The following is a 21,779-nucleotide window of genomic DNA, read 5'->3' on the forward strand; positions in this document are numbered from 1 at the left end:
TCTCTTTTTACCCTTTTGAGTTTGAAATCTGTTTTATCTGATGTAAGTATAGCTGTTCCTGCCTTTTTTCATCCATTTGCTTGTAGGATTGTTTCCATCCTTTTACTTTCAGTCTATTTTTATCTTTTGTAGTTAAATGTGTTTCCTGAAGACAGCAAAAGATTGGGTTTTGTTTCTTTATCCAGCCTGTGACTCCGTGTCTTTTTATTGAGGAGTTTAGTCCATTTACATTTAGAGTTAATATTGATATGTTAGTGTCTGTATTTGCCATTTTGTTTGTCTTTCCTCTGGTTTTATTTATTTATTTACAACTTTTTGTCTTGTTTTGTTCTTATTCATCCCTCTGTTGGTTGTGGCTTTAGGACTCCTTGTAGTAGTATTTGGAGTGGGAGTTTAGTTGTAACAAAATCCTGGAGTTTCTGTTTGCCTGGGAAGGTCCTAATTCTTTCTTCATAGAGGAAGGAAATCTTTGCAGGATAGAGTATTCTTGGTTGGCATTTCTTGTCTTGGAGTTTGACTATGTCCCTCCACTCATTCCTTGCCTGTAGTATTTCTTTGGAGAAGTCTTATGTCAGCCTGATTGGTTTTCCTTTGTATGTTATCTGTTTCTTCCCTCTTGTCAGCTTCATTATTTTTTCCTTGTCTTGGATTCTTGGGAGCTTTACTATTATGTGTCTTGCTGTATTTTCCCTTTCATCATGGAAGTTGGGAGTTCTTGCTTCTCGTATGTCTATTTTCAGCTCCTTCATGTTTGGGAAGTTCTCTTCAATTATTTCCTTGAATATTTTCTCTGTTCCTGTTTCTCTTTCCTCTCCTTCTGGGATTCCTGTAACACTTATATTTCCTTTCCTCGTGGAGTCAGATAGATCCTGAAGTCTTTTCTTCATTCTTTTTCCTTCGTACTTCTCTTTCCTTTTCTGTTTTAGTTCTTTTTATTTCTGAGTCTTCAAGAGTACTTATTCATTCTTCCATTTCTTCTATTCTGCTTTCATTGCTTTTCCCAGAGTTCTTTAGCTCCTCCATTAATCCTTTGATTTCCAGCATTTCTTTCACTTTCCTCTTTAGGAACTCAATTTCATTCTTCCGATCATTGATTATTTTTCCCATATCATTTTCGACTTATTTCAGTTTTTTTTAATCATGGCGATTTTAAATTCTCTATCGGGAAGACTCATAAGTTCCTCTAAGTCACTGGTGTTGCAGTCTGGTATTTCATTGTATTTTTTTTGTTTGTTTGTTTTTGTGGTGTCTTTTCCCTTGGGGCATGCTTGGTTGCTTGTAATTTTTCTTCTCCCTGCTGCTTGTTTTCTAATTTGTCCTATGTTTTAGGACACTGTTGCTGGTACTGGCTGGCATCTCTTTGGTGTGCTCTTTCTGGGATGTCAGGAACTGGTAGTCCAATCAAGTCCAATACTGTTAATGCCAGAATCCAGTAGGGCAGTGGTGTTATGGATATGTTAATGGTCACTGTCCCTGAAAATCTCCTCCTTCTTTATTTAATTCCAGATGTGGGTCTTGAGGTCTCCCAGACTGCCCTGGTGGTGGCTGGATAGCCTGCTGGGCTCCAAATCGCTGGATCCCCCTGTGGGTTCTGACTTGCTGCCAGACAGGGCCTGGCTTGTGGGGGTCTTCAGCTCACCTCTGACTGTGGAGACAACCCTTTCTCAGTTCCATACAACATCTTTGGTGAGGTGCAGACTCACACAGAATTACCTGTCTAAATATGGCATGTCTGTCAGGCATTTCCCTGTGCCTTTGGGATCATTTTCTTGAGAGAAACAGAAAAATTAATAGAAGGAGCTGGTGTGTGGAAAGGCATTTTTTTAAAAAAGCAGCTTTGTACTGGGGGAATATATCCTAATCCATTGATTCAGGTTCTGTATACACACCCAAGATCCCTTATAAGTTTTAAAGTCTCTGAGTTCCCTCAAAAGTCTAAGGTATTCTTCCAATATGTTAACATTTAAGTGTATGCATGTGTAAATGTGGGTTTAATGGAAGCAGGTAGGTGTTTGACTCCACTGTCTATGTAACCCTGCACCTGCCATACTAACCAACTTACCCTTACTTACCCTTATCCTTCAAAGCATTAGGTTTCTTTCAGATCTGTTAGCATGGCTGATAAAATAATTCTAGTTTAGGGAGCTTCACATAACAGACACAAAGATAAAAATAAAAACTAAACATTTATCTAGAGATAGGTTGATAGAAATAGGGAATTATTTGAAGACTTACTACAGTGATTACAGTAATTATTTCAGGGCCAATTATATTCTTTGAATTTAAACCTTGAACTGGTTCTTAAGAATTGTGACAATAGATCTGATTCATTCATATTCACTTGCTAAATATTAGGAATCATATCAATTGTTAGCAATAGAATGGTGTAAAAGCTATGATTTTTGTTCTCTAGCAACTGAGAGCCAGGGGACGATAGAAGTGGTTGGGTAAGTAAAAGAGGGAGACAATATCAAAACATTTCTTTACACTTTTGTACTTATTGCTCTTATATCTCATCAAACACATGTCTTTTTAAAAAAATATAGAAAACCTGTAATTCTCACAGGTATATTCTGTTACTTATCTACTATGATAAATACTGTAATTCTTAGAAATATCACAACAAGCAAGGGAAGGATTATTTAATAAAATGATTTGTAATCAGTTTGTAACTTAGAAACTCACCTCATATGTTATATCAAAGTAAGATATGAAATGCAAAATCTCAGCTATGAAGTTGAAAAATAAAAATTCATTAACTATTGAGAGAACAAGTATTTTCCAAATTGCAATATGATTTCATAATAAAAATAGATTTGTGGTACACAATCAGAACCTTACTTAAAGAATACAAAGCAAAATAACTTTGAAACTATTACTGAGAAGATTTCAAAAATCAATTTAAGAAGTCTTGCTATCTCACTAAATGTGCAGCCAATGGATAGGATTTGATATTTCATGAAAGAAAATATACAAATGGTTAATTAGCAAATGCTAATGGTTCCACAAGCTCTGTTGTACTTAAACTTCTTTTAAAGATAGCCACTGAAACAAGACAGGGGAATGTTTAAAGTTAAAATATCAAGGAATCATTTCTCTTGACATCAGTGGCTGCCAGATAAGAAACATCCCCCCCAAAATCTTGGCTCATTATACACACTTCTTACTACAATGTGTCCTAATTTACTTTTTATTAAGCAACCTCCTTCTACATAAACCATCACACACATTTTTTCTCTTAAGCAAAGAAAAGTGTAGTAAGGATCAATGTCCAATATTCAATTATGAAATCTGCAATTATAAAATCATCGCTAGTCTTTTCAGGAAGTGTCAATAATTTGTTTTTATTGCATCCATATTGCAAGTGAACTCTTGCGACTAAAACTGATTTCTCTTGTACAAACATATAATATGGAATATGAGTCTAGCATACTGATACATACTTATGTTTTATGAATGTCAGAGTAGTAAATTTTCTTAAAGTAATATAGATAATTAAAGCATGCAATATATATATTTTTTTGTCAGCTTTGCTGCATTTGGTTACTGCCTTTACTTTTCCTCTAATATTTAATGCTGGCATCTGTCCTGTTATGCCAAAATCCTATAATCTCCATTGACTTTAGGGAACCCAATTCTAGAGTAGTATCCTCCATTGACCCTGGTTCAGGAAGGACATGATGTTGGTGCAGCTCGCATTAGCTCATCTCTTAGTGATTTACTAAATGGAGAGTCCTCTGGGTTCTCCTTAGAAAAATAGGTCAGACATTGAGTAAATTTATTCTAACATGCCCAGTTCTCTAACCATATTGACCCTTTCCACACTGTTCTGCTGAGGTTATTCCAACATCTCCATTCATCTACTGGAAGTCAACATTTTCCCAAGCTTTAGGAAGCCATCCCAGTGGCAAATTAGGACAAACTCCGGATGTCTTTACCAGTATATTCAATCCACAGTCATTAAAATGTAGCTAATGTTTACAAAATCTCCTTTACACACCCAATTCTTAAATTCTTCATGCCACCCAATATCCCCTTCGTTCATTTACAGGTCTCATAATCCATTTTTGGTGTCTGAAAATACATATTTGCAAGTTCTTATAGTTCTTATAGTTCCTTGGTGAGAATAATCACTTCTCTCCTGGAGAGCTATGGTAGTTTACTAAACATCACAGTAATTGGGCTAGAAGTGATGAGGGGAAGTGAAGGGAAGTCTTTTCTTTTTCCTACCACCATTCTTAAACCCTTTTGACCCTTTCTCCCTCCTCCCTTCCTCTGGCCTCAGAAACTTCACTTTAGTGAAGTTAGTATCTACTGGTTTTTATAAATATTTGCGTTATCGTATTGTATGCTATCTATGTGTCCAATATTTGTCATTCTGACTTGATTTACTACACATTATTACAGAGAACTTCCATTTTGCTGCATATGGCAATAGTTCATCTTTTCTGTTGACTGAAATAGTATTCCATTGTGTGGATGCACCACATATTCTTGATCCATTTCTTTTTTTTTTTTCTTTCTTTCTTTTTTTTTTTTTTTACATAGAAAAACTGGGTGTAGGCCAGAGGTGCAGGGGGTGCAGTTTGAGAGGATTTGCAGAGACAGAGTAAGGAGCAGAACAGGTGGATTTACTGAAATATACTGCCGAGGGAAACAGTGGGTAAGGCAGGAGAAGTCTGTGGTACCATGTGGTTTAGCTCCCAGGCCTGGAATTGAACTCGGGTTATAGTGGTGATAGTACTGAGACTTAACCTCTCTGCCACCCTTGATCCATTTCTCTATCCTTGGACATGCAGAATGTTTCCATGACTTAACTATTGTGAAGAATGCTGCAATAAACATTATATAACATGGAGCTTCTTGAGTTGATAGTTTCATGATCTCTGGGTAAATGCTCAACAGTAGGGTAGTTGGCTCATATGATTTTCCATTTTTAGTTTTTTTAGGTAAATCTATATCACTTTCCAAAATAGTTGTATCAGTTTAATTGCCTCTTAGGCTTGCCCACTACTAAATGTATTCATATCATTCCTCCTTCCCTGCGGGATTGATGTGAATACATTTAGTGGTGATGGTGCACGGGTGCATTGGTGAAGGAAATTCTATGGGGACTACACCTAAGGGGGGTAGAAGCAAACATTGTTTAAAAATGAACAATTATGTAAATAATAAACAAATAAAAAGGAAAAAAAATAAATGTATTCATATCAGTAGAGGCCTCTGCAAGGTCTCCAGTCAAGGGAAGTTTCTGAGCCATTAAAGATGTGGGTCACTTCTACAGTTGTGGATGGTTCAGGAAGATCAGGACTCATGACTTCAGGTGTAGCCACACAGGTGTCCCCATCTCGGGTGGCTTGGGCCCATTTCTCTTGTGCCTAAGCCCTTTCAACATAGGATATATCAGTCCTAGGAATCACTCCTCCGTAATTCAGCTACTATCACAGTAAGGCCCTGGGTCTGGTTTTGGTCTGATCTGTTCTATTCCAGTTGCAGGAAATGAAGATCTTTTTAAAAACTATCAAAGGTACCCTCTGTGCAAAATGTATTTATAGGCTGATTTGAGTCTGTTGTGTTTATTTAGCTTGTCAATGTAACAAATAGCTAAATGCTTCTAGTCTTTATAATTACCATTGCCACATACCTCAAATTTCAGATACATTGCATAAATCAGTGCATTCTTTTTAGCAGATACTCTATTTCAATTCATAACTGGAGAGTTTATTAATGATGTGGAATTCCAAAGATTACCATACTATCTGCTACAACAGTGCTGTCTTTTTCACTCTCTTGTCCAGCCAGTAACCCAGCCCTGAAGTACCCTCTGAGGATATATTTCCTAGAACCATTTCTAACTCCCTTAATGACATTCCCCGAGATTCAGACCCTGAGAGCACTCTTTATTTATTTGGGAGTTGCAAGAAAAATGAGTATGAAGACAATAAAGGAAAGCAAAAGCAGCTTGTCAAGTTATTAATAAGCATAATGTCCTGGAAAGTCCTGGGTAAAGGTACAAAATAAGTGCCCCAAAATTATGTGACTAAAAGAGGAAGCCGCTGGAATATTCATATTCTTGAACCAATTGATTAAGAACTGCTTTCAGAGGTGCTAATTTTCAGTCATTTCTGGTCATCTGTGCATTGGCAGAGATCACTCAGGCAGTAGAAGGCAGCCTTCAAACAAAGATGGCAGTGTTGTTGATGGGAAATCAGGTTGGTACTGACAGAAGAAATAGTGATACAAAGAGATCTGGGCAAAAAAAAAAGACAATGTAGAAATAAGGTTGGTACATTTTTGGTTTCTTTTTTAGTAACAAATTAGTCTTAAATTTCTGAGTAAAATATGCATTTTTGTAAAGAAATATTTGAACTCACTTAGCAGAACTTTTCACATCAATAATGAACAATAGCAATCACTGTACATCTGAGTCTTAGCAAAAGGGGAGACTATAAAGTGGCAAAACAACCACATATCAGAGCATTTGCAAGAATTACCATATTCAAAAGTTATTTATGAATGCCTTTCAAGGGCTGGTAAATAGTTGTACAAACTCAGTCTCATTATACTAGGTACATAATGGGTGACCCATTAGTGTGAATTCATTATTAACATGCTAAAGTATTGCATATTAAACTATTTTAAAGAATTTTTTCAGATGTTTTATCAGCAATTAATATTTGCCAATAATATAAGAAACAGGGAAAACTTTTGCTTAGAGACTCAAGAATTGATCCATATTTCAGAATATTACATGACTGATAGCAATGTTGCTACTGGTCTTAAATCAATACAAACCATTTTGTCATTCTTTCAATCATTTGACAAAGCAATTATCAAGCACAACTTGTGTGACATACTCATGTGAGATACAATTCCAGGCACTAAGGATATATCAGATGAAAAATACTGATTTTCTGAAGATATCTTCATTTGTAGTTAAATGGTGATTACACCTACAAATGAAAGTATCTGATTGTCCCATTATGTTTGCTAGTGCTATGCTTGAGCATTTAGAGAAATAATAATTGTATTATACTTTGCCTTTATTACTCCTTTATTCTAAGTATAAGGCAGGCCATTTTTAAAATTATGTGTGCAGGTATTTGAGTTTTACTTCAGAATGGTTACAAAGAGCAGTTTCAGGATAGACACCCTTCCTATGTATTCCCAAAGAATCCTATTCTGTCTTCATAGTATTCATTAACATAGCAGTCAATACTTTGTCTCTCTAGTTTGTGTTTTGTGTACTCTGTATTCAAATACTGAATATAATTGTGGGCATACTAGATGCTGAAATTGGTTAGTTGAATTAATAAAATTTAAGCTAAACTGTAATGCATATTCAATTGTAATATTTTATTATATTTTGAACAGTATTTAGTCAAATGCTTTAATTGATAATTTAGCTTTACAAAAAACTTAAAAAGGTTCAGTTACCCTAACATCTACACCATTTCCCTGTATTAACTTCCATTTGTGTGGTGCATTTGTTACAAGTGGTGAACAAAAATTGATACATTATTATTAACTAAAATCATTATTTACACTGCAATTTACTCAGTGTTATTTATTTTTTTCTTTTTAGTACTTTAGAATCAAATCAGGAAGTTATATTATGTATTTTATAAATGAAAGCCCTAACTTAAAAAGATATGTACATTACGTTGTCTATTGTAGAATTTTTTATAATAACCAAAACATAAAGGCAAACTCAGTGTCCATCAATAGACACACACATTCACATAAGATGTTCTACACATAGAAGAATATTATATGGTCATAGTAATGAAGGTAATCCTGCCATTTGCAATGACAACCTGGGTGAAATTATGCTATGAGAAAAACAAAGAATACTACAGGATCACATATATAGACTCTAAAAAGAAAACAATATCACAGAAACAGAACAGATTGGTGTTTACCAGAGAGTTAGGGAGTTAGGGATGGGAGAAAAGGGTGATGTAGTTAAAGGTACAAATTTCCATATATATGATATAAAAATTCCAGTATATTGTGTTCAACATGGTTACTAAAATATGTGTGTATATATTAAAAACATTCAAAATAAAGATAAAAAGGAAAACAATTGTTTTGAAACTTTATGATCAAATAATCTAAAATTGAATAAGGAAATTGGAAATTTAATAGCATTATTATTGTAGCTACTAGGCAGCTAACATATATACTCTTTAAATATTCATAAGTCTTTATAAATATTGATCATATCTAAAGTCTCAAAAATTCCCAAAAGAAAAAGAATGAATCATGCTAATTTTAAAGCTTATTTCAGTAAAACAAAAATTAACTTTAATAACAAAAGCACACATCAAACCACATAAGAACCAGAAATAATAACAATTGAGTCAAAGAGAATATCAACTTTTCAAGTCAGAATACATCAAAAAGTAGAGAACACAGATGAATATGTATTCTGGAAAATGTATTCCTATAAAGTAGAGAAAAAAATCAAATATTCTACTCATAGAGATGTGGTTGGCAAAATTCTCTAAGATCCTCACATAAGTGGGACATGCCTTATCCCAGTTATTGGGTCAAATACCAATTTGGATGCTATTGTAAAGGATTTTACAAAAGTAACTAAGGTTCCACATCAGTTGACCTTACAGTAAGAAATTTCCTGATTTTAAGAAATATTCTGGGGGCCTCCCTGGTGGCGAAAGGGGTTAAGCACTGCATATAAAGCAATCCACAGCCTCTGCAGCACAAGTTCAACCCCCGGCCAGCCAGGGAGCAACACACGTGGTGAAGCAGACCTCTTCTGTCTTGCTCACTGCTCCCCTCAGCAGTGTATTTCAGTCAGTCTGGCTGTTTTGTTCCCTGCTCTGTCTCTGGTAGATCCTGTCACTCCCTGCATCTCTGGCCTGAACCCCAGCTCTTGTATGCATTCTTGTATGCATAAATAGATAAATCTTTTAAAAAACATATTCTGATGTGACTGGCCTAGTCACATGATCTCTTTATGATCTAGAGTATATAGATTAAGAAGTTAGAGATACAAAGTAGGGAAGGATTTAACAGATTGCAGGTCTGAAGATGGAAAGTCACATGACAAGGAATGCGGGTGGCCTCTACCGCTGAAAGAAACCACCACATAACAGTTCAAAATGACACAGGGACCTCAGTCCTATAACAGTAAAAATTGAGTTCTGTAGATAACAAGAATGGACTTAGAAACATCTTTCCTCAGACTCCAGAGGGATCCCTGACTGACATCTTGAATAGCTTCATGATTCCCTGAGAGAGAATCCAGCAACATCATCCAAACCTCTGACCTGCTGTGAGCAAATAAATGAGTGTCCTTTTAAGCTACTGTTTGTTGTCACTTGTTTTACAGCAATAAATACAAATACAGAATAGTGAAAGTACATTGAAATAGACCCATGAATCAGCAAAAAAGTTAGAGATGGCAAAATAACACTAAAAAGTTAGAAATGAAAATATTCTAAAACAACTTATTTGAAAACTATAAAGAAATAGATAAAACTCTAAAGGATACCCATAGGGAAATGTGGGAGAGTAGTAATTCACAACATTAGGCATGTGAAGGAGACAGAACGTCAGACACAGCATAATTCTTTTTCAGATTAATTATGGACATGAAATCATGCTCATGAAATTTAAACACTCAATGGAATAGTAAATTTTTTGTCATAAAGTTAAATCATATCAGCTAAAAATCCTCAAATCATTTCATGACCCAGATGTTTCAGATAAGTTTGTATAAACTTTCAAGAAGACACAATTTCTTAGTTTTTCAATCTCTTTCAAAGCATGGAGAAACAATTGGAAGACATAATAGCAAATTTGTATTCATCCAAAATCATACATCTGCTCTCAGGACTGAGACTAGTTCTATGACATAATTGGACAACTCAACCACTAAATTGTGGAACTTCATAGAAGTTCCAAAGGCAATTCTGTAGGGGAGCAAAAAATCTGCCACCCCAAATATGTCAAAGACATGAAATTCATTGGTGGGGGGTGGTATTCAGAGGGCTGGGTGGAAGTTGCTTTTGATCTTTCTAAGTAAACTTTCTCTGTAATGGTCTATTTCAGGAAGACCTAATCCTTTAACTGTTTTCAATAGAGAAGGTGGAAGTTCCTTTGTTTTCCCCAGTAAAGGTCCTAACTGATTTTACCTTCCTTCTTCCAAACTCTTTTGTCCTTGTTACACTTTTTAAGATGACATCTAAACTCATGTGGGCATGTTATTCCTTCATTCTGGGTCGCTCCCATGTGTACAGAAGATATATATTTTTTTAAACTTCTATTTGGGTTTTTGTCTCAAAAAATTATAGATTCACATTACAGTACAAAATAATTGGGAGAAAGGAAGAAGTCTACATATAGCACATTTCTTTCTCTAATTGATAGAAGAGCAAAACAAAAAGTAAGAAAATTTATTAAGAATTCAATTTTAACATGAAATAATAGCTGGAGACTATTTCACCCAAGAACAGAATGTATATTCATAAATACCCATGTATAAAATATAGCCATAGGCTAAAATTGGAAGAATCCCAGCCGATTTATGTGAAATAAAACCTTTCTAAATAATCAAAGGTACAAACAGGAAATCAAAGCATCAACTAGAAACTACTTTGAAGTGAATAATAATGAACATGTAACATGATAGAATGTGTGAGCTGTAGTAGTGCTCCAACTGAGATGTTGTAACAGGATGGAATTTACTTTCTCCAACAAGAAATGGAAGAAAATATGAAACAAAAGTTTTCAGCCTTTGGACACCAGATGAGGCAGAAATGTGATCTATGAAACAAGGTTATCAAACCAGATAGCCTTGCAATGACAGGTGCTCGCTATTGGAAGCAGCTCCCATTCCCCAACACCAGCAAATGGAATGAGGTTAAGATCTTGCTGAATTGAGGAATCAGAGGAAGGAGCTCGGCAGATCCTTGTCCACATAAAATGCGTGGACAAGATATATTCTCTTAGTACATTTTAACTGCATGTTATGCTTAGCGATGAAATAATTACAGATGAAGATCAAAATTTAGAAATTCATTCACATAATTTACATTTGAGAATGAAGAAGCAAGCTTATTTATTACATTAAAAGCTTTATTGAATTGCATGGTGTTGATTCAAGATGTGCAGAAAAATTTTATATGGGCAGTCTTTTTTTTTTAAGATTTATTTATCTATTTATAAAAGCACTGGGTACAGTCAGAAGCGTGGGAGGGTGAGAGAATTTACCAGAGCCAGAGCAGGGAGCAGAACAGGCAGACTGATGAAACACATTGCTGAGGGGAGCAGCGGATGGCAGGAGAGGTCTGTGCGCCATGTGGGACCCTCGCCGGTGGCGGGGGATTGAACTGGTGCTGCAGAGGCTGCGGGCAGCCTTGCAGCCCAGCGCTCAACTGCTGTGCCACCGGAGAGGCCCATGGATGGGGCAGTTTTTACACAGAACTTTCATTAAGTTGTAATTTAAGAAGAATTTAACAGTCCATGTTATTACAAATTTATATGTACATATGGTCAAATATGTTAATTATATTTTAAATTTGCAGAGAGTTATAGTTCTCTTTTTTCCTGTGCAATGTTTCTATTGGTTATATTTGTTCACAAGTGACTTTCATCTGCAAAAAATAAATGATTAATACCTACATTTTGGATTTCTCCCTCAAGATAGGGTAGGGGAGCAATGAGATATGATTCTTCACTATGAATAGTGAAATGCACTATTCTGCAGAAGAAAAACTTTCTCTTGTTTCTCTTATCCAAATTTTCTTAGCACTGCTTTATATCGAAAATTTATTTTACAACTGTCTATGTGCTCTCTGTGTGCTTCTGGTGAGACATTAGGCTGCAAAAATTTATTAGCTTAAAAATTGCAGACACCAATGATAGAATCAACATCACATCATCAAACCAAAATTATTTAATAACGATATCACCTACAGTATGATTTTGAAAAAAAAATGTCTACTAAACAAATGAAGTTAATTGCTTTTGAATTGTGGAGAGTGTTTCAATTATTAAGGTAATGTTTTGCATTTAACTTTCTAGCTGTTTAGTCTCAATCTCTTCACTTTGTAGTGGGCATGCATTTCATATGTTGAGAAAAATAGACACATCAACCTCTTCAAGATTGTTGATAGCATTTTAATATCTGGTTCATATGTCTCAGGTGAGAGTGATACTGACTTCACCTTGCCTGTCCCTTAACGAGGTTAGTTCAACCAGTAATTTTCTTTGTCCTACCTGATCTGAGCTTCGTCTATTATCCTGAGAAACACAATAGACTTATTTCCCCCTTAGTTGTTCGGACACACATAGCCTACTCAAATATTCATGTATTCAAATAGTCTTTGGTGCTTCTATCTCCATTGCATAATGTGAGAGTCAGAGAGACCTAAGTGTTGAAAAGAAATTCATGACATTGGACTGGAGTTCATTAATAAAATCAAGTTTTATTTCCTCTATATCCACAGCAAGGATTACAAAAAAAAAAAAATTCTGTGGGATCAGGCTTTGCCTAGTTTTTCCCAATAATCTCAGTAATATTTTATGTCTAAATTTCAAAGAGTATTCTTGGAATTCTTCTGTCCATTGAATGTTTATAAATGCCTTTATAATGAAGGGGATAATCATTAATATTAATCCTGAAAACTTTCATTATAATAGGCTAATCTATTCCTCAGGTAAACTATGTCTTTTATTGTTCTCATTGATCAGAATCAGACAGTTCTGACATCCTGACAAAAATACATTTGTTTTTATTTTAGATTGTGTGAATCTATTAGTTCTCCAATCCATTAGTTATCTCCAATTATAGATAATTCTTCACTTATTTCACTTACTACTATTTGGTTTGTGCTGTGTTGGACTAAGGTATAATTTACCCCAGGAAAACTCATAATACAGTGATATAAATGTGAGAATAAACCATTTCAAAAATACTGTGATTATTTTCCTAAAAGGGGAAGTGTAGCATAATGGATATAGACTCTAGCTCTGAAGCCAGGCTACCTAAGGTTTAATCCTGACACTGTGCTTGCTGTTGTGTGATATTAAGTTAGGAATAAATGATGATAGTGAAAATAATAATGGCAGCTGTAATAATTATAACCATAACAAAATAATTATAATTATAACCATAATGTAATAATTATAACATATATATGGCACTGATTAGCACACAGCAAAGTACTCAATAAATATTAACTCTTTATGACAAATTGTGATAAAGAGAGAAATGATCACAGCTTCTGGGCCTCCCCGGTGGCGCAACGGTTGAGCACTGGGTTGCGAAGCTGCCCACAGCCTCTGCAGCACCTGTTCAATCCCCGGCTGCTCCCCGGACACTGGAGGAGGGTCCCACATGGCGCGCAGACCTCTCCTGCCGTCCGCTGCTCCCCTCAGCAGTGTGCTTCCGTCCTTCTGCCTGCTCTGCTCCCCGCTCTGGCTCTGGTGAATTCTCTCACCCTCCTGCGCTTCTGACTGTTCCCAGTGCTTGTATAAATAAATAAATCTTTAAAAAAAAAATTAAAAAAAAAAAGAAATGATCACAGCTTCTTATCCATTGTACATTAGATGTGGTGGGCATTAGGAAAAGTTTTCATGGAATCAGAAACCCTTGATTTATTTATTCTTTCATTCAAGAAATATAAAATGAGAGCTTACTCTTTGCCACATGCTCCTCTAAGCACTGGGAATAAAGCAGCAGAAATAATAGAATATTAATGTTACACTCTGAGCATATATTTTAGTGCAGGAAAGGGACAATAAAATCTGAAAAAATGAACCGATCTAATTTCAGTAAGTAATAAGTACTATGGAGAAAATAAAGCAGCCTACAGGAATGCAGAGTGATTATGGTATCTACTATTTTAGAATCATAAGGAAGACCTTTCTGAAATGATACTGAGCAGCAACATCAATGATGTAATTAAGGCTTGGCAAGTTCTAGCGAGAGATTTTTCCAGACAAGGGAAACAAGAAGAAGGTGGGTTTGTTGGGACAGTCAGGGGCCAGATACATTTTGCTGGGCATTATAAGGCTGTTGATTTCATTCTAAGTATTAAAAGGAGTTCCTAGGAGTCTTCAAATCATTGTGTGATAGCATTAAAAAATCCCTCTAGTTATTATGTGGTAAAGGATGATAACAGCAGAACCAAAAGCAGAGACCCACTTAAGCAATAGTCCAGAAAGTCATGGTTTCCACTGAAGGCCAAAGATGGGGAGGATTTTCTCAGAGCATTCATCCTTAGGGTGAGAAATGAAAAAGACCTCCAGGATGGAAATAGCAAGTACAAATGCATGGTAACTAGAAATAGTTGGTTATTTTGGAAAATTATAAAGTCAGATCCTCCGTAGTTTTATTTTTTTAAAGATTTATTTTTATACAAGAACTGGGGTATAGGCCAGATGCACAGGAGGGTGAGAGGATTCACCAGAGACAGAGCGGGGAACAGAACACAGTTACAATAGTCTCTAAAGGAACATAAGGAGTGTTGCTGCTTTCAATATAGAGGTATTATAAAGCAGATAAGGGTGAGAGATATTGTTATATAGGTTACAGTTACCTTACCTTTCAATACAGAGGTAATTGTTACAGCTTTGTTTTCAGACTTAAAAACATTCAATCTCAATGGGAATGCTAGCATTTTAAGATCTGTGAGGATTGTATTATAACGCTCAATTAAAAGGAAGAAAATTAAAGATGAGTCTTCAAATGCTTGGAGGGAGGATGGTTTACCTCCAAGAAACTTCTCCTTTTCCTTGCCAAGAAAATTCTTTATAGTAATAAGGGGGTAGGTATATCAGAAGTAGAAATAGCCAATAATAATGTCTTTGTTATCAGAAAAGATGCCTGGTAATAATACAAAATAACATTTATTTGTTGACTGTTAGCAGTACTTAGATCAATGTTTTAAATTTTTTATTTTCCAGGGCTCTAAAAATTGTTTTAAAATAATTTCTCAGTCAGTGTAGGTAAAATTAGCAATGAGGACATGTGTATTTGACACCATTTATTCACACAAATAATTTTAACACCTCCCCCTTATGGAAAATGTAGAAGTATTTCCTAATGTGAAGAAAATCTTAAACATTTTAAAATATGTCACAATATGTGACCTGATTATTAGCACAACTGGATCTAGCAAGGATTCTTTCTATGTTCATAAACTTGCTACCTGCTCTCATTAAATAATTTATAATTTATGTTAAATTTCCCAAAATAAGAACAACTCATTTCTTTTCACTGAATATATATTATTTGAAATTCTTCATTAATAAAACATGCTTTTTAAGAGAACTGTTTTTGTGATAACTTTTTGGGAGAATAACTGGTATAAACTATTTCCTCAAAAACTAAAAATATTTGATATTTCATAAACCACTTTTCTTTGTTTAAAAAGAAACAGGTTTTAGTATTTTGTTGTTAAATGTTCCACTTGTATGTCAATTAGAACATTCATCTATGTACATTAGTCTTGAGCAGAAAGCAAACCACTCACACATAATCCAAGGGCTGAATCCCATTATCAGACCCAGGTGGAATAATTTAGATATTGACATAATAAATCAGAGTTTATAAATAATTCCCCATAATTTATGAAAGGTTAAACTTTCCAACTTACTAAGTCAATTATAGGGAACCCAAAACTTCATTTTTTCCTTGCCCTTTGCTTTATGGTGGAGGCAAATTGATTGATATAAAACAAGTATGGGAAAGTTTTTAATAATTAAAAAAATACCTTTGGGTTATATCCAACCGTCATTAGCTCAGCCTACTCTGCATTCAATATTTATATCTATTTTCCTATAATGATAATTGAGTATTAATATAATGACTATATGGCATCACAATATTCTTGATGATCAGAAAAGTTTATATAATGTCTAATACCATTGTGCTATACTTACACTTTTGCAAAATATGGTTTCCAACAATGACTGAAATTTACAGCTTCTGGATGACCACAGTATTTTACTAGGATAGTATATCTTAAGTATCATAACTAAGCCAGAATTTTATGAAACCCTTTCTACAGAGTACTTGAGAAATGAAATACACATCAAAATGGTACTTCATTTTTTCCCTATCATTTCTGATTTTGGAAGAGAATAAATTTCCATGGGAGTCACTGTTAACATAATAGTTTATTATCTCTCCATCCTTAACCTAAAAAATTGGCATCTGATTCATATTTAATCTAACCGTGAAAACCAATAAGGTTCTCCTGAAAAGCAGTGTATTAGGTGTGGCTAATAGAAGAGTAGAGGGAAACTTTGCTAAGAAAGGAAGAAAATTTCCCTGTAATTGAATATTCAGAGTCCCCATACTGGAAAGGAATATGCTCAACCAAGGAATTGAAAGAATGTACAGTGGAAACTCCAGGGAGGAGTCTAGGGCAGTGAGAGTAGAATTGGAAAGCTAGAGTTCACATTCTTTTGTCTTTAAGTCATTTTATCCTCTTACCTTGAGATTTTTGCTTAAAAAAGTCATCAGTTTAAGGATAGAAGGCTTTTGAAGGGTTTTAAACAGCAAGGTGAGAAGGTGTGCTATGCTATAAAGTAGAGAATGAATAGTCACAATCATGCCATTTTCTTCATAACCTTCTTAAATTTACACTTCTCTGGAGACCTTTCAGTTTTGAGAACTGAGGATTTTCAGTGACATCTCATGTTCTTTTTAAAATCCCAGAGATATTTTTGTGCTGGGACTGACTTAGGAACAGAATGCTGCAGTCCATATCAACAGTTCAAGGAGTGAAGCCATCAAAAAACTGAGCCAAGGATTTTGATATAGATGACCAACTAGGCACCAAATATCGAGACACACTCCTCACTGCCTGCAGCTCATGATAACTAGAAGCCTAGATGATAACTCAAAAACTTTGCACTTCTATAATCTCCATTGCTTGATTTAAGACACATCATTTCAGTGCATAATTTGTTTCTTCCACAAACTTCCTCTTGTGTCCTAGCCATTATTTATTCAAATCTCCATAACTTCTTACTTTCTCCATGATTACCTTTTATTTTCTCAGGGAAGTTACACCATTGTAAGGAGCATTTAGACCAATATGATCATGGGGTTTTCACTCCTAATTATGACTTTCGTCATGTAGTTCACTAACCCTAACATGTTGATTATAATTTAACAGAATTAATTTAATATGCAATATGTTTATTTTTATGCTACTTTGTTGCTTATAGACTTTACATTCTTATAGGGAAGAGAACTTGAAGCATAGAGTATTTTCTACTTGTTAAAAACATTAGAAGCTTTGAAAATGATTTCTAAGGTAATGAATTATATAATAGGAGTAATGTTAAGCATTTATTACCAATATATTCACCAGAAGGATAAGATTATATCACCGTTTATTATATCTCAACCATTTTCTTCTTGGTTCATCTATATACCATTTCTCTCCATGCCTATGTAAAATTTGAACTTCATCTCCTACAAACTGTGCTCTCATTTGTGAGAAGCAACATTATAGATTATAGCAGTCAGTACAGTTTCAGTTATGCTACAGTAATAAACAACCCCCAAATCTTGGTCCTTGCACATGTTTAATGCACATGAAATTATATTTGCTGGTTTTCCTAATCACCCCCTATACAATTTGGGCCAGAGGTCTTTGGCTCAAATAATTAGGTTATTGAATTTTCTACTTTTTTTTTTTTTTTTTTTTGGCAATACCAACCTTAGAGTCTTACAATAACAAGAGAAGAGATTGGACAATTAAGTAAAAGTAACTAAAAGCTTTAATCTAAAAGATGTTTCTACACATATTTTATTAGCTAGAACTAATCACATGGCCACACACCTAAATTCAAGTGCACAGGAAAACACAATTCTCTATGTACCGAGAAATGGAAAATCACATTTATTGTTCACATTAACAGTATCTATAATTTAGTTTATTCAGATGACATTATTTGCCCAATAGGTGGGATATAATAGTTACTTATTTTATTCAATTTAAAGAATTTTTCACAGCAAAAAGTTTTTAATTTTTAAAGATAAAAATTCCCTCTCTAGATAATGTCTATATTCTATATAAAATCTTTGTCATTTTGATGAATAACACTTTTAGTACTTTCAACTGAATCAGTTATTATAATAGGAGTTTTTTAAATTAATTGCCATTTATAAGTAAGAATATTAATATTCTTATATTACAATAGAGAACATATATGTTTTAAAAAATGAATGAATTTGGTCAAGGGCTTAATGCCAAAAAAAGACAAACTCATGTTCTGAATCTAAGCCTTCTAAAAGTTTAATTAGTAGATAATATAGGTTTACAAGTTTCAATTTTACTGATCTTCTAAAGATTAGGTGAAATTTCAGCTTTTCTATAAGGTTCCCCACACCGTTAGACCTCAGTGATCAGTTTCTTTCCTCAGCTTTTCAAATGCTTGTCTACATACACATTTTAACTTCATGGTAACAATTTTCACTAATGTTTATTAAATCTAATTTCATTAGTGGGGGAAACATGCTAATTAAATGAATCATTAATTTGGTTTGTAGCTCTGTTTTCAAGCTTATATGTCTTTGCTGATTTACTCTAGAAGTGTTAACTTTTTTTTCAGCAATGATAATAACATTCTCTCCATGATTACCTGCAGTAAGATCACCAAAAATAGGATACAGATATTAATAAAAATATACTGTATGCCCTATCAGATTGAGTTGGATGTGAAATCTCAGCATGAACTCTTAGAAAGTTGAGGCACAATGCTGAATTAAGTGACTAATGCCTCTTTTCCAAGAACTCTCACCTTACTCTATTCCACTTCAACCCGTAGACACCCATGCAATGGTCATTACCAGGATTTTTCCACTTATATATTAATAGATTTAGACATCCAACTCTTTGAGCACAACCACCAACCAATCCAGAGCTCTTCAATTACTTCCTCCATGCTTGCAATATTACTTACTGAGATTTACAGATCTTGACCTTACTCCTCTCTCTTCTTGTTTCCACTTCCTTTCTATCTGACTTATATTCCATTGTCCATTATGTCAGCCTGATCAATTATATGTGTTTTTCATAAGAAATGTTCACTCAGCAGTTGCACAACTGAAATCATCTTTGCTACCAGGGCCTGTTCCTCTTATGTTCCACAAATGGTATCACTATCCATTCTGTTGTCCTGACCAGACACGTATGTGTTGTCCCTGAAACTTCCCTCCCCCTTATTTCACACAATTAGTCATTTACACTGTTGATTCTATCTGCTATCATTCAAATCCATCTTCTCTTCTTCCTACAACCATTCCAGCTGAGTCCTTGATCATGACCTATGTGGATTGTTACACCAGATTTTTAAGTGGTTTCCCTTTTTTCAGTCTTATCTCCCTCCAGGCAATTCTCCAGACTTCAGCAAGGCTGACCTTTCAAAAATACAAATCTGATCATGTTAAATTGCTATGCAGAACTCTACATGACTTCTCATTGCTCTTACAAAAAGTTTGAAATTCTTTAGCATGACTTACGAGCCCTTTCAAGATCTTGCATAGCTTACTTCATAGGTGAGTGTCCTTCTGATTCATACCACCCACTTAATTTCCAGACTTTAGTCTCATTTAACTTTTCATTTCTCTAAACTGTCAAGATTTAAAAACAATTATTCCTGTACCAAATCCTTGGTGTGTATCATTATTTTCTAGGAAAGGAAGATTTCCTTTTCCTTCCACTCTGCTCTTTCCATACCCATGTTCCTTGTTATTTCTACTCAAAAGAGTCTAGTGTGGATTTGTTTCTTCTTCATCAGGCCCTTGAATCTGATTTAGATGTCCCTATTATGTATTTTAACGAACACTAAATCTACCCCAAGGACCTCAAATGAAATTATATTTGCTGGTTTTCCTAATCACCTCCTATACAATTCACCCTGCAAATGGCCTTAGATAGTCCTTTATGCATCTATTCCAATAAATTTCCCATTAAGACATATTCATCTATTTTTTATTTCTAGATGAAATTCCTTGTGCTACCTCCAAATACACTTTTTGAAATAATGTTTGAAAGTTGCTTTAAATATTTTAGACACATAGGAAATATATAAATTTAGAAAGTATATGTAAAACATATCTTTGAAGTATACTTGCCCCACAAAAATACTAGAATGATAGAATCACAAAATAAGGTGCAGTTCTCTCTTCAATTAAAGGTATCCAGTTATGTTGTACAATTGCAAGTTCTGTTAAGAAACAAAATATGCATTCTAAGAAGGAGTTAATGAAATATTTTTATAGCAAGTATAAAGTCACCTAGAAAAACGACATTTTAAGTTTCTATTTTACTGTAAGTGACATCCATTTCATTTTTGCTTAGCTTACAAATTGAAACAAAAAGCAGTTTTTTTTTTCCCCTAATTGCTCACATTGCAAAGTTTGGAATATGAAAAATCAAGCTGTGATCTCTCTGGTTCAATATCACCTCAAGTAATAAAGTTTCTGCAATTAGCACTTTACTGACAGTTCAGTTGATGATGCATGAGTCAGAATTGGAGCCAGGCACTCTTCCATAGCTGTAACAACTCAGCATAGCTAAGGGAAGTGTAAATTTTGAAAGAAAAGCCAGCGGTTATGTCTTGAAGACACCCAGGAAGCTGATATGCTGAATAAGAAGGTGACATTTTTTACGTAGTTAACTTTACTGAGTACATTCATACCATAACTGCAACTCATAGTTATCAGCGTTTTATTCTTAGCTAATAGAGCATGAATCTTTGGGATTCTTGTAACTGAAAATTTTATATTTCCAATAACATTTTGTGATTTGTAATTTCTATAAGTTTCATAATTGTTTCCAAATTAACCTGGGTTGATTTAACTAAAATTAAAATATTTCTGAAAGTCTACACCTCTATGAAACAGGGCAATTATAGTATAAATTTGTTACCATACCCACCCTTTTGCAGAGACAAATACAAATAATTCTGTGTTTATAACCAAAATTGAATTAAATATCTTTAAATGTAAAGCTTAAATGTAAATATAAATCTCTATGAAAATTGACAAATTTTACTTTCCTGACCTGATTTTAATCTACAAACATGATCGTAAGAACTCTGTACAGAATTTACTTTGAAACAAAGACGGTGTTCCTTCATTCCTCCAAATTTATTCTTACTCTAGATTATTTTCCCTTTATCTGTCATAGCACTTTATAGTAATACTCTCACTGATATGCAGGTGGACCTTGAGCTTAGTTAGTCTTTCCAACTATCCTCTTTTTCTTCATTGGATGACATTTGCAAACTGGCTTTCACACTCAAAAGAGGAATACTGTATCATATGTGCCTATGATGAATTTGAAATATCACATAGAGGCATTGCCTGCTAGTCAATGGTTCAGGTGGCACTTTAAGATTCACATAGAAGTGCAAGAATTCATTGTTGTATACTAATTCCATGCAGCATATGTAACATTATCCATATAATGTCAATCCATTTGATCATTTTTTACTTCCTATAAGTAAAAATAATACACTCACCACAAAACAGTTTCCCAAATTAAGTAGAATTTGTGAAAAAGGGTTGATTTTTAACTAAGAGTTTAGTGCTGCACAGAGTATATATACCACAATCACATACACACGCACAAAACCACTTTGAGTTGGATTGGCAAGCTTTAACATTTTTCTATATTTTCCATATGAATCCTGATATGTTTCTTCCTTTTTAACTGGAGAAATAAGTCAGACTTAGAGAACTGTGAAAAGTATTTGAAAATAGACTGTTTTTTTTTCCTTTT

The 21,779-nt window shown here is 34.3% G+C and overlaps 1 long non-coding RNA gene across 4 annotated transcripts in view; it reads left to right on the forward strand.

Annotated features, from left to right (window-relative positions):
• The window catches only part of LOC129145153 (uncharacterized), a 305,992-nt gene that overhangs the window by 213,153 nt on the left and 71,060 nt on the right, over nucleotides 1-21,779 (forward strand). For 2 of the 4 annotated variants that reach the window (XR_008550294.1, XR_008550296.1), the window contains exon 1: nucleotides 2,369-2,447. The exons of the other annotated variants lie outside the window; for them this stretch is intronic. This is a non-coding gene — a long non-coding RNA (uncharacterized LOC129145153). Of the gene's footprint in view, nucleotides 1-2,368; nucleotides 2,448-21,779 lie in introns of those variants that run through there. 4 annotated transcript variants of the gene reach the window in all.

Source organism: Talpa occidentalis, unplaced genomic scaffold, assembly GCF_014898055.3.
Source record: "Talpa occidentalis isolate TD23 unplaced genomic scaffold, MPIMG_talOcc4v2.1 talOcc4.9, whole genome shotgun sequence".
In the NCBI taxonomy this organism is placed as follows: Eukaryota; Metazoa; Chordata; class Mammalia; order Eulipotyphla; family Talpidae; genus Talpa; species Talpa occidentalis.